We start from the raw sequence: 26,117 nt of genomic DNA, 5'->3' as shown, positions 1-26,117 counted from the left end.
GATAGGATTTAACTAAAACCAGGTAATCAAACTACGTCCCATGAACCATTCCTAGGCTTTCAGTAGAAAAAAGTGACCGTAGGAGACCTAATTAATATTTCAGTTCTACCACTTGTAGGCTCTCTCCTAAAATGTCACCAGTGCCTGGGATTCTAGAACATGAAAGAGTTCAGACAACTCCAATACTTTCAATTTATTAGCCTAAAGTTCTTTGTGAACAATGCATACTCAGGTAACATTTGCTAAAAGAGGTGGTTGGGCTCTCAGGGGAATCTCCTATGAACTAAAATGTCTGTGTCAAAGACAGCCTCTTGGAGGTTAGTTTTGCAGGCTTCCCTTCCAGGATACCAGCACCTCAAGTAAAGCCACCAAGGATGTGCTTGCTTCCTCCTGTTAAGTTCTACAAAGCAAACTAAATAACCTGTCGTCACCAACACTCCAACAATGCACACAGATAAGGGAGGTCAAAATTCCTTTAAGAACCAATAAAATAAATGGCAAATTTATCTCAATTACACTAAATGATTCTTAGGCAATCTGCAAGCACATTTACATTTTCTTTTCCAAACAGCATTCTGCCAGATATCACTCTCCAAATGCCAGCAAATGGACAGCATCATGCATACTGAGTTAAACGCAGGCTCTCCATTCCAAACATAAAGACAATACAGGAAAAACTCAAGCATCCTTTAAGCATACATTAGACCTGACTAGGTCTTGGGTAACCCTTACAGTGCCAGCAGGGCCTCCCTGAAAATAAGCTAGAGAATAATTTTCTAAGAGCAAGAGCCTAATTGTAGGATAATGTGGTAACATGACCTTATTCAAATAGGTAGGCTTCTTCCTCCCTACTCATGGATGTTGTGTGTTGGGGTGAGGGATAATATTTCAGGAAAAAAGAGAAGAGGAAAAAATAGATAACAGCAAGAACGCAGTGAAAATAGCACACAAAAGAAGTTTTCCACACCAGTTTTGTATAATGTCTGGCATGTAGGTGAACATATCAGTTGGAAATATGTTCCATTCTTTCTGCTTATTTTGGACTGATTTTATAGAACAAAACAATGTAATTACATCAAAGCATCTGCGAAGATAAAATCTAGGGAGTTTTCAAAACCAGAGAATGTTTGGAGAGGGGGAAGGGAAGAGGACAAGGTAACAGAAGCTAGAGCAGGATAAAACAGAGTTACAAAACTGGCTTTTGAACGAAAGAAAATAGGAGCATAAAGTATTTATAAGCATCTTCGTTCATACTGTTTCTTCCTAAATCAATTAAAACATTGGCTTATGGTAGATTTTATACCACAGTGAAACTCTTGACAACTTCAAAATCAACTTCATGTTTGGGTTCCATTCTTTCAGGTGATGAATAGTGAGAAACCAGTGAAGGAATGTCACTTGAAGTCAGTCATTTATCATGAACCAAAATGGCTAAGTGCCCCATAAACTGCAATGATCCATTTCCTATTAGCATCCCACAACAGAAGGCAGCTTCATCTGCATTAACAACTTTTATGACCTCCGTAGGCAGAGAGGCTAATGTTAGGAAATGGGTTATTTTTGTTCTGTTATAAATGTTCATTATTACACCATAAAAAATTCTTCAAGGATATAAACTACTGATTGATTCATTAAGGAATTCTTTAAAAAGGTTTTCCCCATCTTGGGATTTTTTTTTTTTTTTTTTTTTTTTTTAATTTCATCTTGGTATCTTGGTATAGCAGCTTCACTCTTTTTGGTCAAGCTCTAGCTGGTTTTCTATATGTAATGCACACTTCTTTTCCCATAATGTCAAGTATCATGATTGACTAGAATTAAAATAATTTCCCCCTCCCCCCAAAATTCAGGTGACACAATTTTTCGGCGTTCCAAGTTTCAAAATATAAATATGGCTTTTGAATTTGGGCAAGAAAATTCCAAGAAAAGGCATGAAAAAGCATGTCACAATTTGAAGCTAAACAAAATTGTTAAAGCACTTCCATTCAATAGACTTTCCATAAAATACACTCTGTTTAACTATGTTAGTGGGTCATATCCAGTAGTCACATGACTACTGACACTCTTGACTATAAACATGGCCAGGAACCTACAACAAATGGTATCACTTTCAAACAGAAAGAAAAAAGAAAAGGAAACCCAAATGGCAAGATGAGAAAAGCAACTAAGGAAAAATAGGCACCATATAAAAAGATTACAAAACCAGGGATATATACTAGGATACTATACTTCTATAATTTTTTAAAACCTCCTCTTTTGAAGTGAATCACTAAAAATACAGAAAGATTCCAACATTTATCTAATAGTACTATTTTAGCTTAATTTTAAACTACAGAATATAGTTTAAAATGCACACTGCATGTTTACATATTTTGGAAGACTCTTTAGCCTTTTTTTTTTTTTTCTGAAGAAACATCAACAAATTTGGAAAACAAAGAAGTATATGGCAAATTATTTTTAATTGTTCATATTCAATTACGAGCACCCATGAAAACAGATGTTTCATAAAGTCACAAATTCCCAGAAAAAACAAAGTAGAATTAGACATGGTCCATGTCCTCAAGGAGCTTATATTTTGTTTAGAGGGACAGGATACATTCATAAATACACATTCATAAATGAGAAAAATAAAATCAACCCTAAGTGAGTTGCTAGAAAAGAAGTACACACTACAGTACTTTTCAAGTATCAGGACTAAAAAATACACCTGTTGACTCATTAGAGAGAGTTTTAGAAAATGAGAGAGAGAAAGAGAACAAGCCATAAACTGGCGTTACAAGGAGGAATTCATGGAAGGGAACAACTTAAGCTTGGCCTTGAAGAATAAGCAATTTATTGCACCAATAATTTAAACATTTTTTTCACAAAATTATTCCTAGAATATCCAGGTTCCCCCATAAGTATTGTCCCAAATCAAATGTATGGCTCTGAGTCCCCCAATACAGCAAGTCTTTCATACTTGGACTTTTAACCTCTCCATTTCCTGAAATCCTCCCTGGCTGCCTATTCACCAAATGATGACCATCATTGTTTTCCTTTCTCCTTTGAAATCACTACTAACCCTCAAGTCAGATGATCCCACCCACCAAGAACTAGGGGATCCTGCAGAGTGAGGGCTGAATGTTTATGACCTTATTTATGCCAAGTAGATTTTAATCATCAGAAACTTTCCTCAAGCTTTGGGAGAATGCCCCACAAGAAAAAATGGAAACAAAACAAAAAGTTACCAGGTGTCTCCAAAAAGGTACGAAAGAATCTTTGTAGTTCTTTCCAAGCTCTGAAGATTTGGGGATGGGTTTTAAAGTGTTATTCAAATTCCTAAACATAACCACACTCTTTACTCTTGTCCACTGTCACCTTGCATGTGAATTGTTGCAGTTGTCCTCTGTCCTCTTACCCCAGAGCACCCCTTCCCAGTCCATTCTATAGGTCTCTCTCAGGAAAATCTTCCTAGAACAAAAGGAGGTACACAAAACATCCTTTGATAAAAAATCTTCAGGGCATCCCCCTCTACTGACAGAGTACAGTCCAGCACTAGCTGGTGATTCCCTGCCTTTTTTCCCTCAAGGCGCCCAGAGAAAATTCAAGAGTATTTGTGAAACACATTACAGATAACCAGAGGAGACTTCTTGCCAACAAGAAGTATAAGCTTCCCTAATGGCTTGAGGGGAAAGCAACATCACTGCCCACCTATAATTCATTCCTAGCCCAGCACAGGGGCTGGAAAAATCTGGTTAGGTAATCTGCCACCTTCAACCGTATTTCTCACATTTTCTCTACAGCAGTATTTGTCAAACTTTACTGTGCATAGGGCCACCAGGGCTCCTGTAAAAATGTGAATTCCAATTCCCTGAGATTCATTCAGCATTTCTAACTAGCCTCCAGGTGGGGCAGGGTATGCTGGTTTGATGAGCACACTCAGAGTAAAGAGATTGTTGCAATGGTCTTCCATGGCAGCTGTACATTAAAATCACCTGTAAAACTTTAAAAAAATCTGGATGCCTAGGCTACCTCTCAGCTCAATCAGAATCTTTAGGGGAGTTTTTAAAGTTTTCCTTGCGATTTCTTTTCAAGTTTACTTAATTTTTTTAGTAATCTCCACAGCCAATGTGGGTCTCGAACTCACAACCCTGAGATCAAAGGTCACATACTCTTCCAACTGAGCCAGCCAGGAGCCCCTTCTCCATGTGATCTTAATCTGCCACCAGGGTTGCATTTTCTGTTTCAGCCAAACCATTCTTCCATGATTCCCTCTACTCCCTACCTTTGCCCAGGCAGTATTCCACATACAGACCACCCCTTCTCTGCTCAGGTAAGTTCTGCCCTTCTTGTAAGACCTGACGCCAGTCCCTCTTCCCCTGTGAAGCTGTCTCCACCCCTGGATATTGGCTATATCCTCTCAGATCCTCTAGTACTGCCTGTTCTATTCCTTAGTCTCTGTCCTGTGTTAGCAGTGGAGGGTGTGCCCCTTGAAGCAGATGCTATTTATTACACTTCTTATTCTCCAGGCCTGGCAAGTATAAATGTTAGCTACACCTTGCTATGACATTGAGATGGACTTTTAGGGAAATTCAGCAAGTAACATCAAGTGAGTTCTTTCGAGTCTAAAAGGAAACAAAACAAAACAAAACAAAACAAAACAAAACAAAACAAAACAAAAACGTCCTTGCAGATCACAAGTACCTCCTCAGCCAGGAAGGGGTATTTTCAGGACATGACCATGCCTGCCAAACAGGTGCAGAGATCTAGCTCCTCTTGGTTAAGAAAAGCAAAGCCTCTACCGAGTCACTAAGATTCACTTTGAGGAAAGGGCAAAAAGGAAGAAAGAAGTCGGAGCCCAGGGTCATGACCTTTAGGGTATAAGATGTGGAGAGGCTCAAATAACAAGCCATTTCCAACCTTCCCCACGGAAGGAAGAATTCTCTGGGCATGATGGTCATAGGAGCTCATTCAAATTTGGGCATGAATGGACTGGGTCCTCCAATTTAACTAATTCCCTAACCACCCCATTTTACGATATAAAAGGCTCCTAGTGCCATAAATATACTGAAAAAGAAGGGAAATTGTCAAGACAGCTATTTCCAAAACCCAAGCTTGTGAAATGCTTAGATATACAAACAAAATAGATATGTTATAACATCAGTCTCTTAGCCAGAAAAAAATGTTAAATATGAAATCAGAATATTAAAGAAAAAATTTGTAGAAGACTTATAGTGTGGTCTGAATGAATCATGGAAGGCATACCCAAGGAAATGCATCACAATTTCAAACTAAGAAAAATTTAAATTGTGAAATGTAGAGTCATTGATGGAGAGGATTGATCTCTGAAATCAAATAAGCCTGATTCAAATCCTAGCTCTTTCCATTCACTCTGTGTCCTCAGGCAAATTCCTTTACCTTTGTACGGCTCAGTTTTCTGTGAAATGAGGATCATAATGGCAATTTATGTATCTATTTTAAATGATAAATGTGGTAGCTTCTCTAACAATGTATACAACAAAATAAATGCCAAAAATGTTAAATTTGTTCTTAATCTGTTCAATTACACCTTTGCCATAGGGGCTATGTCATATTGTGGTAACATTACAGTAACCTACATTTAGACCCTACCAAGCCACACACCTTTTCTTGAACTTGTATACACATTTTTAATGCCTCAATGTTTTTGCAGACTATGCCTTTTGCCTAGAATGAACCCACTCAACTTCTCCTCATCCTCTGACAAAATAATAATTATTGTTATTACTATTATTTTTATTTTGTTTTTAAGTCTCATTTTTCATGCTCCCTCCCCTTCCCTGGGTGTTTTCTCTAGTGTCTCTACCACCAGAGGCTGTGTTTTGAGCTTCTAGAACACTTTATTGAGCTTCTAGAACCTGTGTTGGAGCCACATCACACCATGAATTGTGAGCACTTGTGTTTCTTTCTCTCATTTGTGAATTTCTAGAGCAGTGCTGTCTAATGTGATAGCCATTAGCCTCATATGCCACTATTAATGTTTAATCAAAAATAAATAAAAATTAAAATTTAGTTCCTCAGTCTCATGAGCCACATTTCAAGTGTTTGAGATGCACATGTGGCTACTCTTGTATTGGACTACACAAAATATTGTCATTATCACAGAATGTTCTATTGAATAGCACTGTTCAATCTCTTGGGCAGGGACCATGTCTTATTCATTCCTAGAGTCTAGCACTCACTAAAGTGTTTACAAATGAATGACAATATAGACTAATTCAGTCACGTTTATACACACTCTTTTGGCTGAATGAGAAAGATGAACTATTCATTATTGTTTAAACCTACAAGAGAAAATACATACAAAATGCCTAGCATGAAGGTCATCACAAGGCAGGCAGTGAATAAAAGGTGCTTAATCATACAGGCAAATTGGTTGAGAAGTCCTACTCCCTACCCTCCAATAATTCCTAATTATTCTGCCAGAATATCTTTAAAGAGATTTTAATCTAAGGACTGTCATGACAATGGTTAAATGGTCAGTCCTATTTGGTCGTTTGGTTGCATCTTACTTGCCTGGTCATGCCAAGTCTATCTTTTCTATAATCTCAGAACCAGAGCATATCCCCCTAACGTGAGAGCATGAAAATCTGCGCTGCAGTATTTCTGGTAGACTCAGTCAAGGCCAGAGGCACGGCCAACAAAAAACAATATTTCTCCTAAGGCCAAACCAGAGCTGCAAAACCACTCCTACTATGGATCCTGTCTTCTTCTCAATGACTTCCCTGGCCCCTCTTTATTCTTCCCCCACCCTAAGCAAAGACTGCTGAGATACCCAATTACTAAACTGCCCCTGTGTCATGCTGCCACTCAATCCAGTGTTGGTTGCCTCTTCCCCAGTCCCTTCTAGAATCACTCAGCACAAGTCTAAACCCTATAAAAAGATTTTTGTCTTCCTGGATGCCCATAGTCCTGCTGCTGCGATCTCTCCCTTGCTGCATCAAGTTACTAAATCTATGATTACAGTAGCATTTGCACAGTCTTTCCCTATGACCAAGCTTTAGGTCCTATCCTGTAACAACATTCATTTCACTCCATAAAATTTTCCATAGCAGAAAGTTACAGAATGTATTTGGCTTTGATTTTTTATTTAAAAAAAAAAACATGTTTTTCAATTCAGCCATAAAAAGGAATGAAATATTGATATATGCTCCAAATGGATGAACTTTGAAAACATTATACTCAGTGAAAGAAGCCAGATACAAAAGGTTACAGACCATATAAATCCATTTATATAAAGTGTCCAAAATAGGCAAATCCATAAAGATAGAAGATATGAGAGGCTGGTAGGAGGCAGGAATGGAGAGTGACTGTTAATGGAAATGGGGTTTCCTTGTGGGGTGGTGAAAATGTTCTGGAATTACACTGTGGTAATGGTTGTACAACTTCATGAATATATGAAAGGCCACTGAAAAGATTAATTTTATGGCACGTAAATTATATCTCAATTTAAAAAAGAACTAAAGTTATTTCCTTTAACTGGGAGTACAGTTTTCTGTACAAGTTTCAGAGCCACCAAGGGAAAGCCTCTTAAAGGAAGTTCATTAAACTTATTTGGAGAGAGTTACTTTTTTAAAATTTATTTTTAATGTTTTTGTTTATTTTTGAGAGGGAGAGACAGTGTGCGAGGTGGGGAGGAGCAGAGAGAGAGGGAGACACAGAATCTGGCAGGCTCCAGGCTCTGAGCTGTCAGCACAGAGCCCAATGTGGTGCTCAAACCCATGGACTGGGAGATCATAACCTGAGCTGAAGTTGGACACTCAACTGACTGAGCCATCCAGGCACCCCTGGAGAGAGTTACTTATTGACCCTAGTGGCATCTAACAAGATTTCCCAAGTAAATCATTCTACTTTGTCTCTATTCATATCACACCTAGAGTTTGTTTTCTTCTCATCCTGTTGTTTCCATTGTGCCTTTAAAAATTTTGCCTTAAAACTTCCCTAGCAGAAATGCGTATCAAAACTACAATGAGATATCACCTCACACCTGTCACAATGGCTGATATCAAAAACACGAGAAATAACAAGTGTTGTCAAGGATATGGAGAAAAAGGAATGCTTGTGCACTGTTGGTAAAAATACAAATCGGTGCAGCCACTGTGGAAAACAGTATGGTGGCTCCCCGAAGGGTTAAAAATAGAACTACCCTTCAATCCAGTAATTGCACTATTAGGTATTTACCAAAAAAATACAAAACACTAATTCAAAGGGACACATGCACCCCTGTGTTTATAGCAGCATTATTTACAATAACCAAATTATGGAAGCAGCCCTTGTCCATTGATAGATGAATGGATAAAGAGTGATATATATAATGAAATATTATTCAGTCATAAAAAGAATGAAATCCTTTTTGCAATGACATGTATGGAGCTAGAGGGTACAATGCAAAGTGAAATAAGTCAGTCAGAGAAAGACAAATACCATATGATTTTATTCATATGTGAAATTTAAGAAACAAAACAAATGAGCAAAGGGGAAAAAAAAGAGAGAAAAAGAGAGGGGCACCTGAATGGCTTAGTCAGTTAAGCGTCCAACTTTGGCTCAGGTCATGATCTAGTGGTTCGTGGGTTCGAAGCCCGCATCAGGCTCTGTGCTGACAGCTCAGAGCCGAGAGCCTGCTTTGGACTCTGTGTCTCCCTCTCTCTCCCCCTCTCCCCTCCCCCACTCATGCTCTGTCTCTCTATGTCTCAAAAATAAATAAAACATTAAAAAAAATTTTTTTAAGGAAAAAAGAGAGATAAACCAAGAAACAGACTCTTAACTATAGAAAACAAACTGATAGTTACCAGAGGGGAAGTGGGGGCAGGGGAGATGGGTGAAATAGGTGACAGGGATTAAAGAGTACACTAATCATAGTGAGCACTGAGTAATGTATAGAATTGTTGAATCACTATTTGTACACCTGAAACTAATATAACACTGTATGTTGACTATAGTAGAATTAAAATTAAAAACTTAAAAAAAATCTGCCCAGCAGATAATATAACTCTTCAAATGTTGCTCCATAGTTAAAACCAATGTACAAATGTAGCTTCTCTGTTCCACTTGTCTCCACCATACCAAAAAACACATATCTCAAGATGGTATTGGGCATAGAAAATTCAAACAGGGATGCTCAGAAGCTACTGGTATTGGAGCAGAGCTAATGGCGCCAAGCAGGACATAATATGATTTTATGCATTGGAGCGGGGGGATCTGCTTTCAACTGGAATTGGAAATAGAAAATGGCACTTCTCTCAAAAAGGGCTTAAAACACCCCTCTTATTGCCACAGTGCACAAAGCACGTTCATCTCACAGAAAAAAAAAAAGGATCTAACCATGACACCACTGAAAAGAGAAAGGCATAGAATGGCACCATTAACTGATAATGTGGACAACCAGCACTGGGCAAAGCATTTTTATGGAAATGACAGCTTTCTAGAGAAATCTAGTGTAAAGAAATGGTTTTTGAGACTGCTGTGGGCAAGGAAATCAGTAAAAAACAAAGACTTTTCTACTTTTCTATGATTTGTAATTAAGACTCTCAAGCAGCAGATAACCCCACACAGAAGGCTTGAGAGTCAGTGGTGTGGAACGCAAAGACGGTTCAACCCAGATCATGACAGAGAATGTTCTCTGGCTACTCAGGGCTATCACCAGCTTCAGAGAAGAGAAACCGAAAATAACATCAAAATCTATCCTGGGTACTCTATAGTTCATATTATAGAAACATTTAGAGTAAACCACGTAGACCAGTGATTCTCACTTCACAGTATGGGTTCTGTTATTCTCAACAAATCTTTCAGACTTTTGGTGTCATTACATAGAAATATCTGCATACATGGGGGTGTGGTTGTTTCAGGGCCCCCAGAAATTCCATACCTCACCCCCAAAAGTAGTCTATACTTAATTTAGTCTCTTTCTTTCTTAAATTTTTTTTAACGTTTATTTATTTTTGAGACAGAGACAGACAGAACATGAACGGGGGAGGGTCAGAGAGAGAGGGAGACACAGAATCGGAAGCAGGCTCCAGGCTCCGAGCCATCAGCCCAGAGCCTGACGCAGGGCTCAAACTCACGGACCGCGAGATCGTGACCTGAGTCGAAGTCGGACACTCAACCGACTGAGCTACCCAGGCACCCCACTCTTTCTTTAAGGTTTTAGTCCCCAGTAAGATGCATGAATTCAGTTTTACAAGGGAAGCGTAGGGAACCAGCTTCTTCACCTGCTTCACAGTTTTGTCTCAGGTTCATTGATTCATGATTTCAGTATGTTGTTTAATACAAAGCCATCATATTCACACCATCTTCGAGTAACATGGGTTCCACCCTTCTTTCCTTCTTTAGCAATATAAAGGAATAAACAAAGTCTAAAAATGTTATGGGTTCTCAGCCTAAATATACACTGAGTACCTGGTATTGCACCAGGTGTTGGGAACACAAAAGAGAAAAAGAACCTACTCTGTAATGGTAAAACAGACATGTACCCACCAGGGAAAATACCTCAGATGTCCCTACAATGGGGGTAAACTGTGTCAGAGAAGCCTTCACCACAGAGCAACGCTGGAGCTGTATTAAGTCAGGCTTTCCTCAGGCAAACAGACCTGTGAGAGTAGGAGCAGAGAGCTCTTTCCAGGCCAGCAGAGGGGAGAGTGTGTGCGAAGTCACTGAGACATGAGAATGCTTGGGTTTCAAGAACAAGGGGGGCAAGTCCTCAGTGTAGCTAGGACATAGCCTGGGGGGTGGGAGAAAAGATGAAACAGGGCCAGATTATGATGTATGATCACCTGGCTGAAGAACAGGATAGAATATTAGGCTAAAATTCATTTTTAATGACAATGGAGTGATAGAACTCATTGAGAAAATACATTGTTTGGCTGGAAAAAAAATCCTACAACAAGACAAATGTCGCTCATTATAAAGCACTTTCAAAAGGGAAAGTCTCTTTATATGAATGGCAGCTATAAACATTGACTTATATAGGGTTGCTAAGCATTGCATGCCCTGAGCCTAGTAAAGCTTCACCATAAACTTGAGATGTTCTATTTTAACTGGATTTTTTTTTTGGCAAAAAAATAAATAAATAAAAAATCCGAATCACAATTTAGCAAGAGAAATAGAGCCATCTGCCCAGTAGTTAAGGATCAGATAAGCACTTACATAAGCTACAATTTTTTAAAGGAACAACATTTACATTAGATGAATGTGATATCAAGGTAAAACAAACGGGCTCAAATATGAAAAGACAATGTATACATTTCACACAAAATAAAAGCAACTGATCTGACAAATAAAAGCTAAAACAACTTACTTTATCCTTGAAAGGAGTGTGGGACTACCATTAGCATTCATGGAAGCTTGCCTCACTTCTTTTTTGGCTATATCTGGAAGGTAATTAAAACGATCCATTTGGTAGTTGAATGAAGAAGTAGGACAGGAAACCAGGCATTCATGCTACTATATTTTCCACGGAAATACTCCAAAGCCAAAGCCCATTTTACCTTTTGCATTTCCCGGAAGCCAGGTAGTGGCATATGCATTTGTCAGCAATCCCAGACAGGGCAATAAGTCACTAGTAAACTCTTCCAACCCATCTGTTTCAGTCACTGTAGCCAGGGAACTGTTGGTTCTGTATAAAGTAGCTCTGATACAGCCCCTTTTGTGTTTTCTATAAATACTATGCATTCTCAACAAGAAAACCTTCATACCCACATAATTCTAGAGGCAATTAGTGGCAACCAAGAATATAGCCCATTGCTATGGTAATGGCATACCACCACAAACTATCACCAAATATATACAACTTGGACTTAATCACCAAGGTAAAGCAGAAAACAAACCATATTATCATAGTGACTGTACTTTTATTATCCAGATAAACATGGATTGTTCCCCTTCCTATCCTAAATCAAGGACAAGACTAAATGCAAAGTAAACTGGAATCAACCTGCACAAAATAATTATGTAAGCCAGTATCAGCAAAGTGGTAATTTACATTGTATTCAAAGAGGTACATGTATTTTTTTTTGAATAGGTATGTGTATTAAGGTCAAGACTAAAAAGCATATTTTGCTGAAGCTCCCTCTGGTGAATCTTTATCATTATAGTTCAGGGTAACTGAAGGAAAAAGAAATGGCAGTTTCCTTTCAGTTAATCAGTGTCCCCTCAATGTATAGTTGGGTAGCTCAATCTCTGACCCAAGGGTGTGATGCACAATTTTCATCGTCTTCTCCTCAGCCCTGAGACAGTGAACAAGAAAGGGAAAGAAAGCATGGCAGCCTTACAAAATTCCACACCACTTGTTTCAATTCCTCAGTCAAGAAGTCACCATGAACTAAGTCTACACAAATCAATTATAGTGACTCCCTCTCTAACTGATAACATGAGTAATTTCTAAAGTCACAGCAAGCCTCTTTAATAGGGAGCTGTCCCCAAACTTCCCACCAGGAATGGACTTGGAAATGGGAAGTCAGAGAAGAAAGGGACCCATGTCCATTGCCCCCTGAAGAAGGAAAAATGACAAGGTGGGGATGAGTCTTTCTACTTGGGAAGCAGGACTCTTTCCTGTTGTATCTCAGACTTGCAGTCCCCCTGCTACCACATGGCCCCCACCATCCTCATTACACCAGTCTCGGGACACACGGTGTATGGGTATATGTATTTTTATCAAAGGCCAGGTTGCCATGACGACCACTGCTCCATTACAGATAAGCTGAGTTTTACTCTCAATGTCCTCATTTGAAAGTGGGATAGTAATATCTACCTCACATAGGTTGCTGTGAGGAATAACTTAGCATAAATCACTTTTTATAAAACACTGCCTCAAGTGTTATTTATGAGTGTAACGATGCCTTGGAACAGACATTTCGTTGTCACCTTATTAGCATTATACTTTATCAATCTCCCAGAGTACACACTACAAAGTTAAACAGAACATTTCTGCATCCCTCCATTATTTTTAACTGCTTTAAAAAAAACTGCATGGAGCTTATTATTGTCCATTTACATAAGTGCTATAATATTTACTGGCCAAAAAGTTGGCTCTTAACCACTACCTAAAGTTCTATTTTATAATTTAATTCACTCTGCTAAAGTCAAGATAGGTTAAAAGTCACCCAGAGCAGGCCAGGGAAGTACAGTAAAGCTGCTTTTCTTAAATATAACTTCCCACATATCCTCACAATTCATCTAAAAATTGAACCTATACTATAGCTAAAAGGGCATTTTTAGCTCAGCTTTCAAAATTCTCCTAATATATGCTCAGAGACAAACCATGAAAACAATAATCATTCCAATTAATATGAAATATAGCCTTTTCATATTTATTTGTTGTTGCAAAGGAAAAAATAATCCCATTGGCATTTTTCAAAACTGAGCTTACCACCACTCATTAATATGCAGTGCTGACTAGTTAGCTCAGAGGAGTGTACTTGGTCTAAAAGCAGCAATCTGGCCACAGCCCTGCAGCAGCACAAACATGTTCACTGGAGAAATGAGGGACCTATAGAACTTCCCTCCACAGGGGTGCCTGGGTGGCTCAGTCGGTTAAGCATCTGACTTCGGCTCAGGTCATGATCTCACGGTCTGTGAGTTCAAGCCCCACATCGGGCTCTGTGCTGACAGCTCAGAACCTGGAGCCTGTTTCAGATTCTGTGTCTCCCTCTCTCTGACCCTCCCCCATTCATGCTCTGTCTCTCTCTGTCTCAAAAATAAATAAACGTTTAAAAAAAAAAAAAAAAGAACTTCCCTCCACAGACAGACACACATCCATTTTCCCAAATGACAGAAAAACCATAGCATAGCTCTTTCTTTTCTGGATAGTCTTGCTCACCTGGGGGGTGGGGTGGGATTCTTTTGGGCTGTTTTCAACTAACATGACCCAAAATGTCTATGGAAAAAAAAAAAAAAGGAACAATATTAAACTGGCTTTGAATAAGTTGAAGTAATTTTAACTGTCAAAGCCTATTACAGACTCTTCTTCCATTTCACTAGACTAACAATGTACCCAAAAAAAACACAGTAACTTTTTTTTTAATGTTTATTTTTGAGAAAAGAGAAGGCATAAGCAGAGTAGGGGCAGAGAGAGAAGACACAGAATCCGAAGCAGGCTCCAGGCTCCAGGCTCTAGGCTCTGAGCTGTCAGCAATGAGCCTGATGCAGGGCTCGAACCCACAAACTGTGAGATCATGACATGGGCCGAAGCCAGATGCTTAACCAACTGAGCCACCCAGGTGCCCCAAAAGACAGTAACTTTTAAATCTCATGCTTGGCGTAGAAATATATTCAAGGGTAGGATTTCTCTTGTTAAAGGTAAGAATGGGTGGCCCAGTCGGTTAAGTGCCTGTCTTCAGCTCAGGTCATGATCTCATGGTTCATGAGTTTGAGCCCCGATTCGGGCTCTGCACTGGTAGTATGAAACCTGCTTGGGATTCTCTCTCTCTGCCCCTGTCCCACTTGCACACACACACACACACACACACACACACACACTCTCTCTCTCTCTCTCAAAATAAATATATAAACTTAAAGAAAAAAAAGATAAGAATGACTCAAAAGGTACTTGGCTGTTACAGAGAACAAAAAATACTGGGCCTACATTTTAAATCAAAATTCATTTTTAGTAACATGTAGGAAAGGTAATTTCAACAAAGAACATAGGATATGTATGTAGGATATGAATGTAGGATAACAGACAATTGCAAATATTTGGCTCATTTATTAGGAATGTGTTTTTCAACTGGCAATGAACATTGTATTTTATTTTTTTAAGTTTATTTATTTAGTTTGAGAGAGGGAGCGTGGAGGAGAGGCAGAGAGAGAGAGAGGGAGAGAGAGAATCCCAAACAGGCTCTGCACTGTTAGTGCAGAGCCAAATGCAGGGCTCGAACTGATGAACTGCGAGATCATGACCTGAGCTGCGATTAAGAGTCAGACATTTAACTGACTGAGCCACCCAAGCACCCAAAACATTGTATTCTGTTTTAAAGAAAGACTTCCCCTCTTCTCCAAGGAGTTACTATTTAACATTTATAGAGTGCCAATAGTGCATGGAGTATGCAGTTCTTTAGAACAATGTGTGCAAGTTCTTATTCTACAATCTGGTGTGGGAAAAAAATAGTACATAATTACTATTCTATTTATTAAACAGAAAATTCACACTGAAAAGTTTCATAAAATTAATCTTTTAGAGGGTCGGTTTATTTAATTTAATTTTTTTATTTTTAAGTAATCTCTACACCCAATGGGGAACTCAAACTTACAACCCCAAGATTAAGAATCTCACACTCCACTGACTAAGCCAGCCAGGTGCCCAAAGGGTCAGCTTATTTTAAAAACCATGGCACCACCAGGACTTAAAGCAGCCTACATGAAATACTTTACCATGTGCAATGAAGACAGTAGAAAACTACATGATTAGAGTCAGATTTATAAAATGCCACCTAAAAATTAGAATTGAGCAGCTCTGCCCAGTGTTAGCATCCACCCTAGGTTTAATCCACTTCACAGGGTTATGTTGCTCCAATGATGGAGCAACCAGGTTGATCAGAATTAAGGCCAAATCTCCAAAAAAGTTCAGGCAAAGCAGTTGAAAGGCTGATAATAGTGGTTAACAGGCTATTTGGTATCAAAGGACAGTGATAACTCTCAACTCAACAGCCCAAAATGTTCAGCAAGATTTGCAAAAGCACTGTATTTAGACAATTATTTAAGAACCTAACAAATCTGGGCTCTGGGTTACACATCACAACCATCTGAAAATCCTGGGACAAGTCATTCAACTTCTTGGAGCCCGTTTCCTCATCTGAAAAATGAGGTTAATAGTACTACCACAAAGGATTGTTGTCAAGATTAAATGAGCTAGCATATATATGTAAAGTGCTTAGTGTGTACAATATTTAGGACATAAAAGAGGCTCAGTAAATACTTCTGCTACTGCTCCGTTTTTACTTCCACAGCTTCAGATCTGACCAGGGATTTACTGTTCACTTTTGCCTGAACTCTTAGGACTTATTTTTTTGGAAGTCTTACTGTTTCATCTTACCCCTACCAACTATCTTAAACCAAAAATCATTAACCATACCATTTCAATTATATTACACCCTCTCCTTTCTGCTTCAAGTCTTTTCACCCTACAGAATGAGGGATAAGCTCAATTTTTGACCTGGTCTCACCTCAAGACATAGCATTTTTTTCCTATTATCCCTGAGCATTCATTTTTTATGTATGTATATATGTATTTTTTTAATTTTGTTAATATATATATATATTTTAAATGTTTATTCATTTTTTTGAGGGGGGGAGAAGAGAGAGAATAAGAGAGAGAGAGAGAGAGAGAGAAGAACAGAGAGAGGAGGGGACAGAGAGGAGGATCCAAAGTGGGGCTCGAACTCATGAACCATGAGACAATGATCTGAGCCAAAGTCAGATGCTTAATTAACTAAGCCACCCAGGAGCCCCTGTATGTATGTACATTTAGATTTTATTTTTAAGTAATCTCTACACCCAACATAGGGCTTGAACTCACAACCCTGAGATGAAGAGTTGCATGTTCCACTGACTAATCCATCTAAGCACCGCTGCCCCACCCTGCTGAGCACTCATTTGGATCAAACAGACCTCCGAATTGTGTTAATGGACAGGCAATCTAAACCCTTATGTGGGCATATCAGGACAGTCCATCCTCTAAGCCAGTGTTACTCAAAGTGTGATCCATGGACTGGAGGTGTTCCCTGATCAGGTAAGTACAGAACAGCAATTTGACAGAATAATTTTATGTCTGTTGAATATAATATTTAAAAATTGGGGGTTGTGCTTTGCATGTCTTTTTAAATTTCATTTTTTAGTTTTTATGATTATTGTATTTTACAAAATTATTAATTACCTAAATTGCAAAGAAAATAAACTAGTGCTTCACCACAGACAGTTTAAGAAGCAGTGCTCTATTAAATGCTATCTTCCGGGGCGCCTGGGTGGTGCAGTCGGTTAAGCGTCCGACTTCAGCCAGGTCACGATCTCGCGGTCCGGGAGTTCGAGCCCCGCGTCAGGCTCTGGGCTGATGGCTCAGAGCCTGGAGCCTGTTTCCGATTCTGTGTCTCCCTCTCTCTCTGCCCCTCCCCCATTCATGCTCTGTCTCTCTCTGTCCCAAAAAATAAATAAATGTTGAAAAAAAATTTTTTTTAAATAAATAAATAAATGCTATCTTCCTAGGCAACTAGGTCACAGCTAGTCCCCTACTCAATGTGGTGAATTCCAGCTAATCTGAACACTGAAGGCTACACTCAGCCATATAGAACCTACTCTATCTCAGGACAAATATAGTGATCTATTTACATACATGTGCTAGTTGTAATTTTGCTCGCTTGGATTTTGCTAAATGACCACTTTACTATGGCATGGAATTTAGTATAATGTTAGTCCATTTACGGCCCCTTTCAAACATTCCCTAAGTTTTCAGTCACTCTTCTAATGAGATGCTGTAGCTGGAAATTAACTTCAGGCAAGTGTGCTAAAAGTATCAAAAGAAAAATATTTAAATAAGTGCTCCTACTGCATGAACCCTGAGGACATTTTGAGAAGTTCTAGGTCATTTGTTCTTTTATTAGTAGTGCAGATTCATCAACATTATCTGTAAAGGACTGTTACCTGTGTGTTTTACATGAATTATAAACCCCAGCACCCAGGTACAGAGCCAGTGTCCAGGTCAGGTGCTCAGGTACAGTAAGCTTCTGTTCAAGATTCTTGATGAGCTACCCCAGTCAAGTATAAAAAATGGCTGCCTGTTAAGTAGCTAGCCAAGTTCCTCCCATCTTAACCCAGAAATGTAATTTAACAAACATATTTAAACACTCACTGTATTCAACGAATTATATTAGGAGGTTAAGTTATAGCAAGATTAATAACACACACTTAAGCCTGGACTCTAGAAGCATACAACCTAGCAGGGGAATAATGTAAGTACACAAATAACTATTACACAAAGTGACATCTAGTAGGTGCTGTGAGAGATTTATAAACATCTGCTTATACAGAAGTTCAAAGAACACAATCCCATATCTATCTGGGAGGATCTGGATAGGTTTTATGGAATAGAGTGCATTGAGAGAAGCTTAAGAGGATGATAAGATAATAAGTAGTAGGATTAAGAAGAGAATGAAAAAATGAGCATGAATTTAGTTACACACACAAACACAACTCATTAGTTTATTGCCTATGAATATCCTTCTCAAAGTCTGTAACATTAGTGCTAAAAACTATTACATCATTCATAAAAGTTGTAAACTGCTAAGGAAATCCATTCACTCACCACTGGATTATATTGTATTTTGTGATTGTTAACTCAAAAAGTGAATGTAAGAAATCAGTTTCCAATGCCAGGAAAAGGATAGTCCACTAAAAGAAAATTCCAGTTTACATTTTATAATATTAGCAAGGTCATTTAGTTATAAAATATTAACATCATCTTCTTCAGGTTGATCAGAGGTATAGAAGCCCAGATCTATATTCCAGAGTGAGAAATGACAACACAGAAGAGAATATGTCAGTATCAGCTAGGATTATCATATTCTTGTGGAGGTGTCCAGACTGGACCACAGACTTACCTGGGTATTAAAGGGTGGGAACTCTCCCTCCAAGCTAGAGAACATGTGGACATTCAGGTTACAACAAAATTAACCAACAGACATAATTTCTTCTACCTGATGCTTCACCTCAGCAGACCTCCCAGGTTCCCCTGTATCTGTCAGCTCCCAACTGGTTTTAAGTCATGAGCATACTGGTCTACTAAGAATGAATATCTACTAAATTAAAAAAAAAAATCTGTCAGCTATTTCTTTACTTGGAGCCTACAAATTATACTTTTTCCATTAAAGTTTTCTTAATAGAAATTTTCCTTTTTCCTACATATTGCAAAATTCCTCTTATCTTTTTCTTTTTTTTTTAATTTGATAGAGAGAGAAAGGGACAGAGAGAGAGAGACAGACAAACAGACAGACAGACAAAGAGAGAGAATCTTAAGCAGGCTCCATGCTCAGTGCAGAGCCTGATGTGGGGCTCAATCTCACGAACTGACATCATGACCTGAGCCAAAATCAAGAGTCAGATGCTCAACCAACTGAGCCACCCAGGTGCCCCAGCCTCTTATTTTCTGTTTTAATCTATCAAACACCTGTTAATATAATTGGAAGCACACTGGCTTTTGAGAATCAGACAGATGTGGATTTTTCTGAAGTTCAGATCATACCTGAGAGAATAGTGGGAGACGAGGTCAATGCATGAAGGATGTCAAGAATCAATCTCGATCCAAAGATGCCTAGGAGTATAATTGTTATTATTGTGGGTAACACTTATTGAGTGCTTGCTAGGTGCTTCAGATGGATTTTCCTATTTAATGTTCACAACATCCTTATGACATAAGTACACTTACTGACCTCATCTCACATCAGAATAAATGAAGGCAGAAAAAACACACTTAATTATGAATATTTATAAACAGATTCTTCCTTTTCTCTCAGGACTAAGAGCAATAATTACTCTGTCTTGTGGGAGAAGAACAAGGAAGGTACAGTCAGGAGGTACCATTTGGATGTTCAAAGCAATCACACAAAATAGGCCTTGAGATCCCCAAATCCAATGCAGTCCCTATCAAAACCCCAGTTGGTTTTTTTAGCAGAAAGTAACATACAGATCCTAAAATTAATATAGACATTCAAAGGACCAAAAATAGCCAAAACAATCTTCAAAAAGAACAAAACTGGAGGACTTGCACTTCTAGTTTCAAAGCTTACTCCAAAGCTACAGTAATCATGACTGTGTGCTACTGGCATAAAAGTAGACATATAGATCAATGGAATACAATTGAGGGTTCAGAAAAAAACATTATCTTGGGGCGCCTGGTGGCTAGGTCGGTTAAGCATCTGACTTCAGCTCAGGTTATAGACTCATAGTCTGTGAGTTCGAGCCCCATGTTGGGCTCTGTGCTGACAGCTCAGAGCCTGGAGCCTGCTTCAGGTCCTGGGTCTCCCTCTCTCTCTGCCCCTCCCCTGCTCACACTCTGTCTCTCTGTCTCTCTCTGTCTCTGTCTCTCTCTCTCTCTCAAAAATAAATAAAAACATTAAAAAAATTTTTTAAATAAAAACATTATCTTTATGGTCAATTGATTTTTTTTAATGTTTATTTATTCTTGAGAGAGAGAGAGAGACAGAGTGCAAGCAGAGGAGGAGCCAAGAGAGAGGGAGACACAGAATATGACACAGGCACCAGGCTCTGAACTGTCAGCACAGAGCCAGACGTGGGGCTCAAACCCATAAACTGTGAGATCATGATCTCAGCTGAAGTCCCAAAGTCAGATGCTTAACCAACTGAGCCACCCAGGCATCCAATGGTCAGTTGATATTTGATGATATCTAGATAATTGAGAAGGAATTACAACAAATGGTGCCCAAACGACTACATGTCCACATACAAAGAATGAAGTTGGACCCCTACACTGTTCTATACATAAAAATTAACTCAAAATGGGTCATATACCTAAATGTAAAAGCAGAAACTACAAAACTCTTAGAAGAAAACATAGGTGTAAATCTCTGTGAACCTTGACTAGGCAATGCTTTCTTAGTCATAAAACCAAAAGCACAAATAACAAAATAATGAGCAGATAAACTTGAAATCATAAAAATTAAAAGCCTTTATGCTTCAAAAGATACCATCAAGAGAATGAAAAGACAGCTCACATAATGGGAGAAAACGTTTGTAAATCATGTACATGATGAAGGCCTTGTATTCAGCCTATATAAAGAATTCTTACAATTCAACATTAAAAAGACAACCCAATCAAAGATTTGAACAGATATTTTTCCAAAAAAGACATACAAGATGCTCAACATCATTAGCCATTAGGGTAATGTAAATCAAAACCACAATGAGATACCTCATATCCATTTGTATAGCTAAAATAAAAAAGAGAGACAATAACAAAAGTCAGAAAATCACAACCCTCATAGATTGTTGGTGGAAACATAAAATGATACAACTACTTTGGAAAATAGTTTGACAATTCCTTAAAATGTTAAACATAGAGTTACCATATGACCTAGAAAATCCAGTCCTAGGTATATACCCCCCCAAAATGAAAACATACATCAAACAAAATTTTGTACAATTTTGTATAAAATTTTGTGTGTAGCAGCGTTAAGCATTATTTATAATAGCTAAAAAGAGGAAACAACCCAAAATTCCCATCAACTGATGAATGGATAAAGAAAATGTGGTATAACCATACAAAATAATAGCATTTGACAATAAAAATAAATGAAGTATCAATGCATGCTACAATGTGGATGAACCTTGAAAACACTGTTCAGTGAAAGAAGACAGTCACAAGAGGTCACATATTATATGATTCCATTTATCTGAAATGTCTAGATTAGGCAAATCTATAGTAATAGAATATAGATTAGTGATTACCTATGGGCTAGGAGTTTGGGGGGTGGAATGCAGCTAACTGATAATGAGTATGGGTTTCTTTTTTCAGGTGATGAAAGTGTTCTAAAATTGATTGTGGTAAGTGATAGTTGCACAACTCTGTGGAAATACTCAAAAGCATTTTGAATGAGTGGATTTTATGGTATGTGAATTAAGTCTCAATAAAGCTGTTTAAAAAAAAACAAACTGGTCCTTGAATCAATTTGGGGGTAAAATGAGGATGAGAGGGTAAGGGCCTGATAGGTACCACACACACAAAGGGGTAGGAAATGGAATGCCCCTTGCCCTTGATGTTGGGTTTTCCTGGCCACCCAGGGACTAAAGAGAGGAGAGAAGGGGGAGTATGTGCCAAGGAGGGGGCTAGCTTTAATGTTTGAATAGTCTTTTAAAATTATCTTTGAAAGTGTTGGTGACAAGGTCCCAGTTGTCATGACCTGGTTACAGCACAGAGGGAAATGTAGGGAAGGTTATAAAAAGCATGCATTGTTCCTTAGGAACTAACTTGACCTTGGGCTTCCTGAAATTCTACATCTAACTCATCCATTGAGCACAGTATCCTAAAGCCAGTTAATTTAGTCTGTTGTGGCTGATCATTTCAGAAGAACAAAATCCGTAGACTGCCTGTCCCCAGTGACCTGAGTATGTGTAAGGTGTGTTTCCTGGATTCTAAGAACTCCTGGAGACTTCCCTAGAATGTCTAGTCACTTTCCTACTTGGTCATGTGGTAAGCCATTAATGCTAACTTAAAAATTTTTAACTAACATTTTGAGTTAAAAGAAGGCTTCTCAGCATGTATCCAGAAAAGCACAGCTGCAAATCAGTAATGAGACATCCCAATACAGACAATTATTTAAGGTGAATAGGCTTTAGAAATCTGAGGCCACCCAACCTAAAGTTAGATTCTGTAGTTTGTATTATAAAATCCTCCCTTTGTAAAGTTTAAATAGGATGAAAACACTATGAGGTTGCTGCTACCTTTCCACAAGAGACAACAGTATTGGGTTTCTTCACAGAATTCCTGCCTGTCTTCACTTCAAATAAGTATATCTGATTTTTTTTTTTTTTAAAGTATGTTCAGGGCACCTGGGTTGCTCAGTCGGTTAAGACTCTGACTTCAGCTCAGGTCATGATCTCACGGTTTAGTCTGTGGGTTCGAGCCCCGCGTTGGGCTCTGTGCTGACAGCTCAGAGCCTGGAGCCTCCTTTGGATTCTGTGTCTCCCTCCCTCTCTGCCACTCCCCGCTCCCCAACTCACACTCTGTGTCTCTCTCTCTCTCTCTCTCTTAAAAATAAATAAAACCTTTAAAAAAAAGTATGTTCAGCAAAATATCAGAGGCCATAATATAGAACTTAAAAGGTAATAGTAACAAATGATAGGTTCTCCATATAAGGAATCTTCCAAAACACATCTAAAAGGAATTATATAAAAGCCAATTTTTTTTTAATTCTGAAGTTATTTGTGTTTATTTTAGTTCAAAAGCAGTAGAGACTTTCTAGGACTTTATCCTAAGTAAAGAATTAAAAAAAGGAAAAAGGAAAGGAAAAGCTATATGCATAAAGTTATTATTATTATATCATTATTTTTAACAACAGAAATCCTGAAATAGCTCAAGACCCCCAAAACAGGGATATGGTAATTAGTGCATGACATATGTACCCTATGAAGGATTATGTAACTATCAACAATAATTATGTAACATATGGGGAAATGGCTAGAATAGTGTTTTATAACCACAGTGCTAAACTATGTAATAATGACAACTATGCATCAATATATAAATATATGAATAAGAATGTAAAAAGGCAAACAAAAAATGTACTATGAAAGTGGGATCTTCTATATTTGCAAGGTGAAGGGAAAAGATCTGGGAGAAACACATTTTGTTAATTATACAATTACAATTTTGTTTTATAGGTATAAATTTGTTGACATGAAAGACGTCCATAATAAATTTTTAAGTGAACAAAGATGTATGATATGGTCTGAGTAAATCATATTTTTGGTTTTTGCTGGTTAGTGTGGAATTTTTAAAACAAATCTATTGCTATAATTTATATGCCATAAAATATACCCATCAATAGTTCTTAGTAAATTTGTAGAGTTAAGCAACCATCACCACAATCCAGGTTTAGGACACCTCCATTACCCCTCCAAAGTTCCTTTATGTCTGTTTGCAGTCAATTCCTACTCACATCCTTTCTCCCTTCCCCACTGAACTGTTATCTCTGTAGACACAATTGTATTTTTTTATACAAGCGAAAAAATAATAAAAATAAATCAAATGTTTATGTATTCACACAGAAAAGTCATAATGGACAAGTACCAAAATTTTACGTGGTGGTCCATTTATAGATAATATTAACTAAAAATTTTTAAAATTTTTTTCTGAAAATTTTAACCAATTAACATCTATTGACTATAGAGAAGGGTTTGGGTTTTGATTTCTGGTTGTTGTTTTTTTTTTTTTTTTTAATATTTTTATTTATTTTTGAGAGAGAGAGAGACAGAACAAGCAGGGGAGGGGCAGAGAGAGAGGGAGACACAGAATTCGAAGCAGGATCCAGGCTCTGAGCTGTCAGCACAGAACCTGATGCAGGGCTCAAACAAACATGAGATCATGACCTGAGCTGAAGTCAGAGGCTTAACCGACTGAGCCACCCAGGCACCCCTGATTTCTGTTTTAAAAGGATATATGAGAATTTCACAGAACTATGGCAGATTGTCCAAATGCATTTACTTTCACTTCCTACCAAAACCTAACTAAAAGTATTGCACAGGATTTTTTAAAGGCATGAATTTGTAAGGACAAAGAAGAACAGAAGCAAGGGATCACCAACAAAATTTTCAAACTGGAAAGCAGATGGATAAGCAGATGACCTCACAGCATTGAGAAAGTTGAATCCCAAGTCAAGCTTAGAAACAAGCAGTTTACACGGCAAACCACGTATCTCCCCCAAAGGCACTGCCATATTAGGTTTCAGGTATGAGGATAAAGGTGACAGTAGAAACAGGAGGATTAACTGGAATTCTCTTTTAAGAATCAGATAAATCCTTAGATCCTTTCCCCAAGTCCAAGTAGGCAACTATATCTCCCTGATTCTTCAGAAAACTAGACATGCACAATTCAAAGTGGGGGTACCATTCTACAAACAGGGAAATTAGGTGAACATTTTGTTAACTGAAAGCAGAGTCCACCTACTTCCAAACCTCTTCTCCAACTCAGTTTCTAGAAAGATGGTAACCAGTCCTATACCATCAAGGGAGGAAGTCAGAAGATTTCACTCTGGGGAATCTAACCAGTCCAAGATGAAATATTTCACAGTGAGCTTTTCTTAGTGAAATGGCCCATAGGTAGCAAGTCTCACCATGGGATCACAGCTTCTTATCATCTTTATGGGGCACTGCTCTTAAATAAGAACAGGCAGCCAGAATCACCAAACAACCTCAGAACATCTCAAACACAGACTATAGTGATCAAAATAGACAAACAAAAAGCAACTTGGAGAAATAGAGACTCTGAAGGGAGAAAAAAGTGTGTTTAAACATTCATTTCATAAATATATTCAGAGATAGAATAGAATACATGCATAAAACAATAACAAGTGGCTATGAAAACATACTTTACTCAAATTAGTTCAAAATTTATATCCACACAAAAAACCTGCACACAAATGTTTATAGCAGCTTTATTCATAATTGCCAAAACTAGAAGCAACCAAGATGTTCTTCAAAAGTTGAATGGATAAGCTGTGCTACATCCATACAATGGAATATTTATTCAATGATAAAAAGAAAAAGCTATCAATACATGGAGGAAACATAACTGCATATTGCTAAATGAAACAAGCCAGTTTGAAAGGACTTCCTAACATATGATTCCAACTATATAACATTCGGGAAAAGGCAAAATTATACAGACAGTAAAAAGATCAGTGGTTTCCAGTGGCTTGTGGGATGGAAGGATGAACAAGTGGAGCATAGGAGATTTTTAGGGCAGGCAGACTATTTTGTATAATATGGTAATGGTAGATACATGACATTAAACATTGGTTAAAATGCATAGAACTCTGCATTCTGCTGTGGGAAGCCATTGAGGACCAGCAGCCAGGGCTCTGCACTACCCTTGTTACTCTATGGCCGTGGGCCTCAACAAGGGCCACAAGGTGACTAAGAACACGAGCAAGCCAAGGCCCAAACACTGCCCGGGGCGCCTCACCATGCACACCAAGTTCATGCAGGACATGATCCAAGAGGTGTGCAGCTTTGCCCCATATGAGCAAGCAGCGAACCATGGAGCTGCTCAAGGTCTCTAAGGACAAGCACATTCTCAAGTTCATCAAGGAAAGGATGGGGACACACGTCCCTGCCAAGAGGAAGAGAGAGGAGCTGAGCAATGTCCTGGCAGCAATGAGGAAAGCAGCAGCCAAGAAGGACCGAACCCCTCCCCTCTGTATGTAATAAGGCCTTTTTGGAACTTGGGTGGAACTTGGAACTTGGAACTTCAGTTAATGATAAGGTATCAATATTTATTCATCAATTGTAACAAATGTACTCCACTAAAGCAAGATGTTAATAATAGGGGAAACTACAGGGAAGGGTACAGAGGGATATCTTTGAACCCTCTGTACTTTCTGCTCCAT

At 38.4% G+C, this 26,117-nt stretch overlaps 1 protein-coding gene and 1 pseudogene across 9 annotated transcripts in view; one reads left to right on the top strand and one right to left on the bottom strand.

Annotated features, from left to right (window-relative positions):
- Positions 1-26,117, bottom strand: part of GREB1L (GREB1 like retinoic acid receptor coactivator) — a 290,524-nt gene that overhangs the window by 228,735 nt on the left and 35,672 nt on the right. For 2 of the 9 annotated variants that reach the window (XM_086682586.1, XM_086682581.1), the window contains exon 1: positions 11,309-12,942. The exons of 5 other annotated variants lie outside the window; for them this stretch is intronic. The gene's annotated coding sequence lies outside the window, so the exon portion shown is untranslated. Of the gene's footprint in view, positions 1-11,308; positions 12,943-13,828; positions 14,002-26,117 lie in introns of those variants that run through there. 2 more of the 9 variants (XM_086682584.1, XM_086682583.1) reach the window with 2 other exon arrangements.
- LOC112868224 (large ribosomal subunit protein eL36 pseudogene) lies at positions 25,608-25,951 on the top strand (annotated as a pseudogene).

Source organism: Puma concolor, chromosome D3, assembly GCF_028749965.1.
Source record: "Puma concolor isolate L17-30 chromosome D3, mPumCon1.1.hap2, whole genome shotgun sequence".
Lineage (NCBI taxonomy): Eukaryota > Metazoa > Chordata > Mammalia > Carnivora > Felidae > Puma > Puma concolor.
Note: the sequence above shows the minus strand (reverse complement) of the source record. Positions and strands in the feature narration are given on the sequence as shown.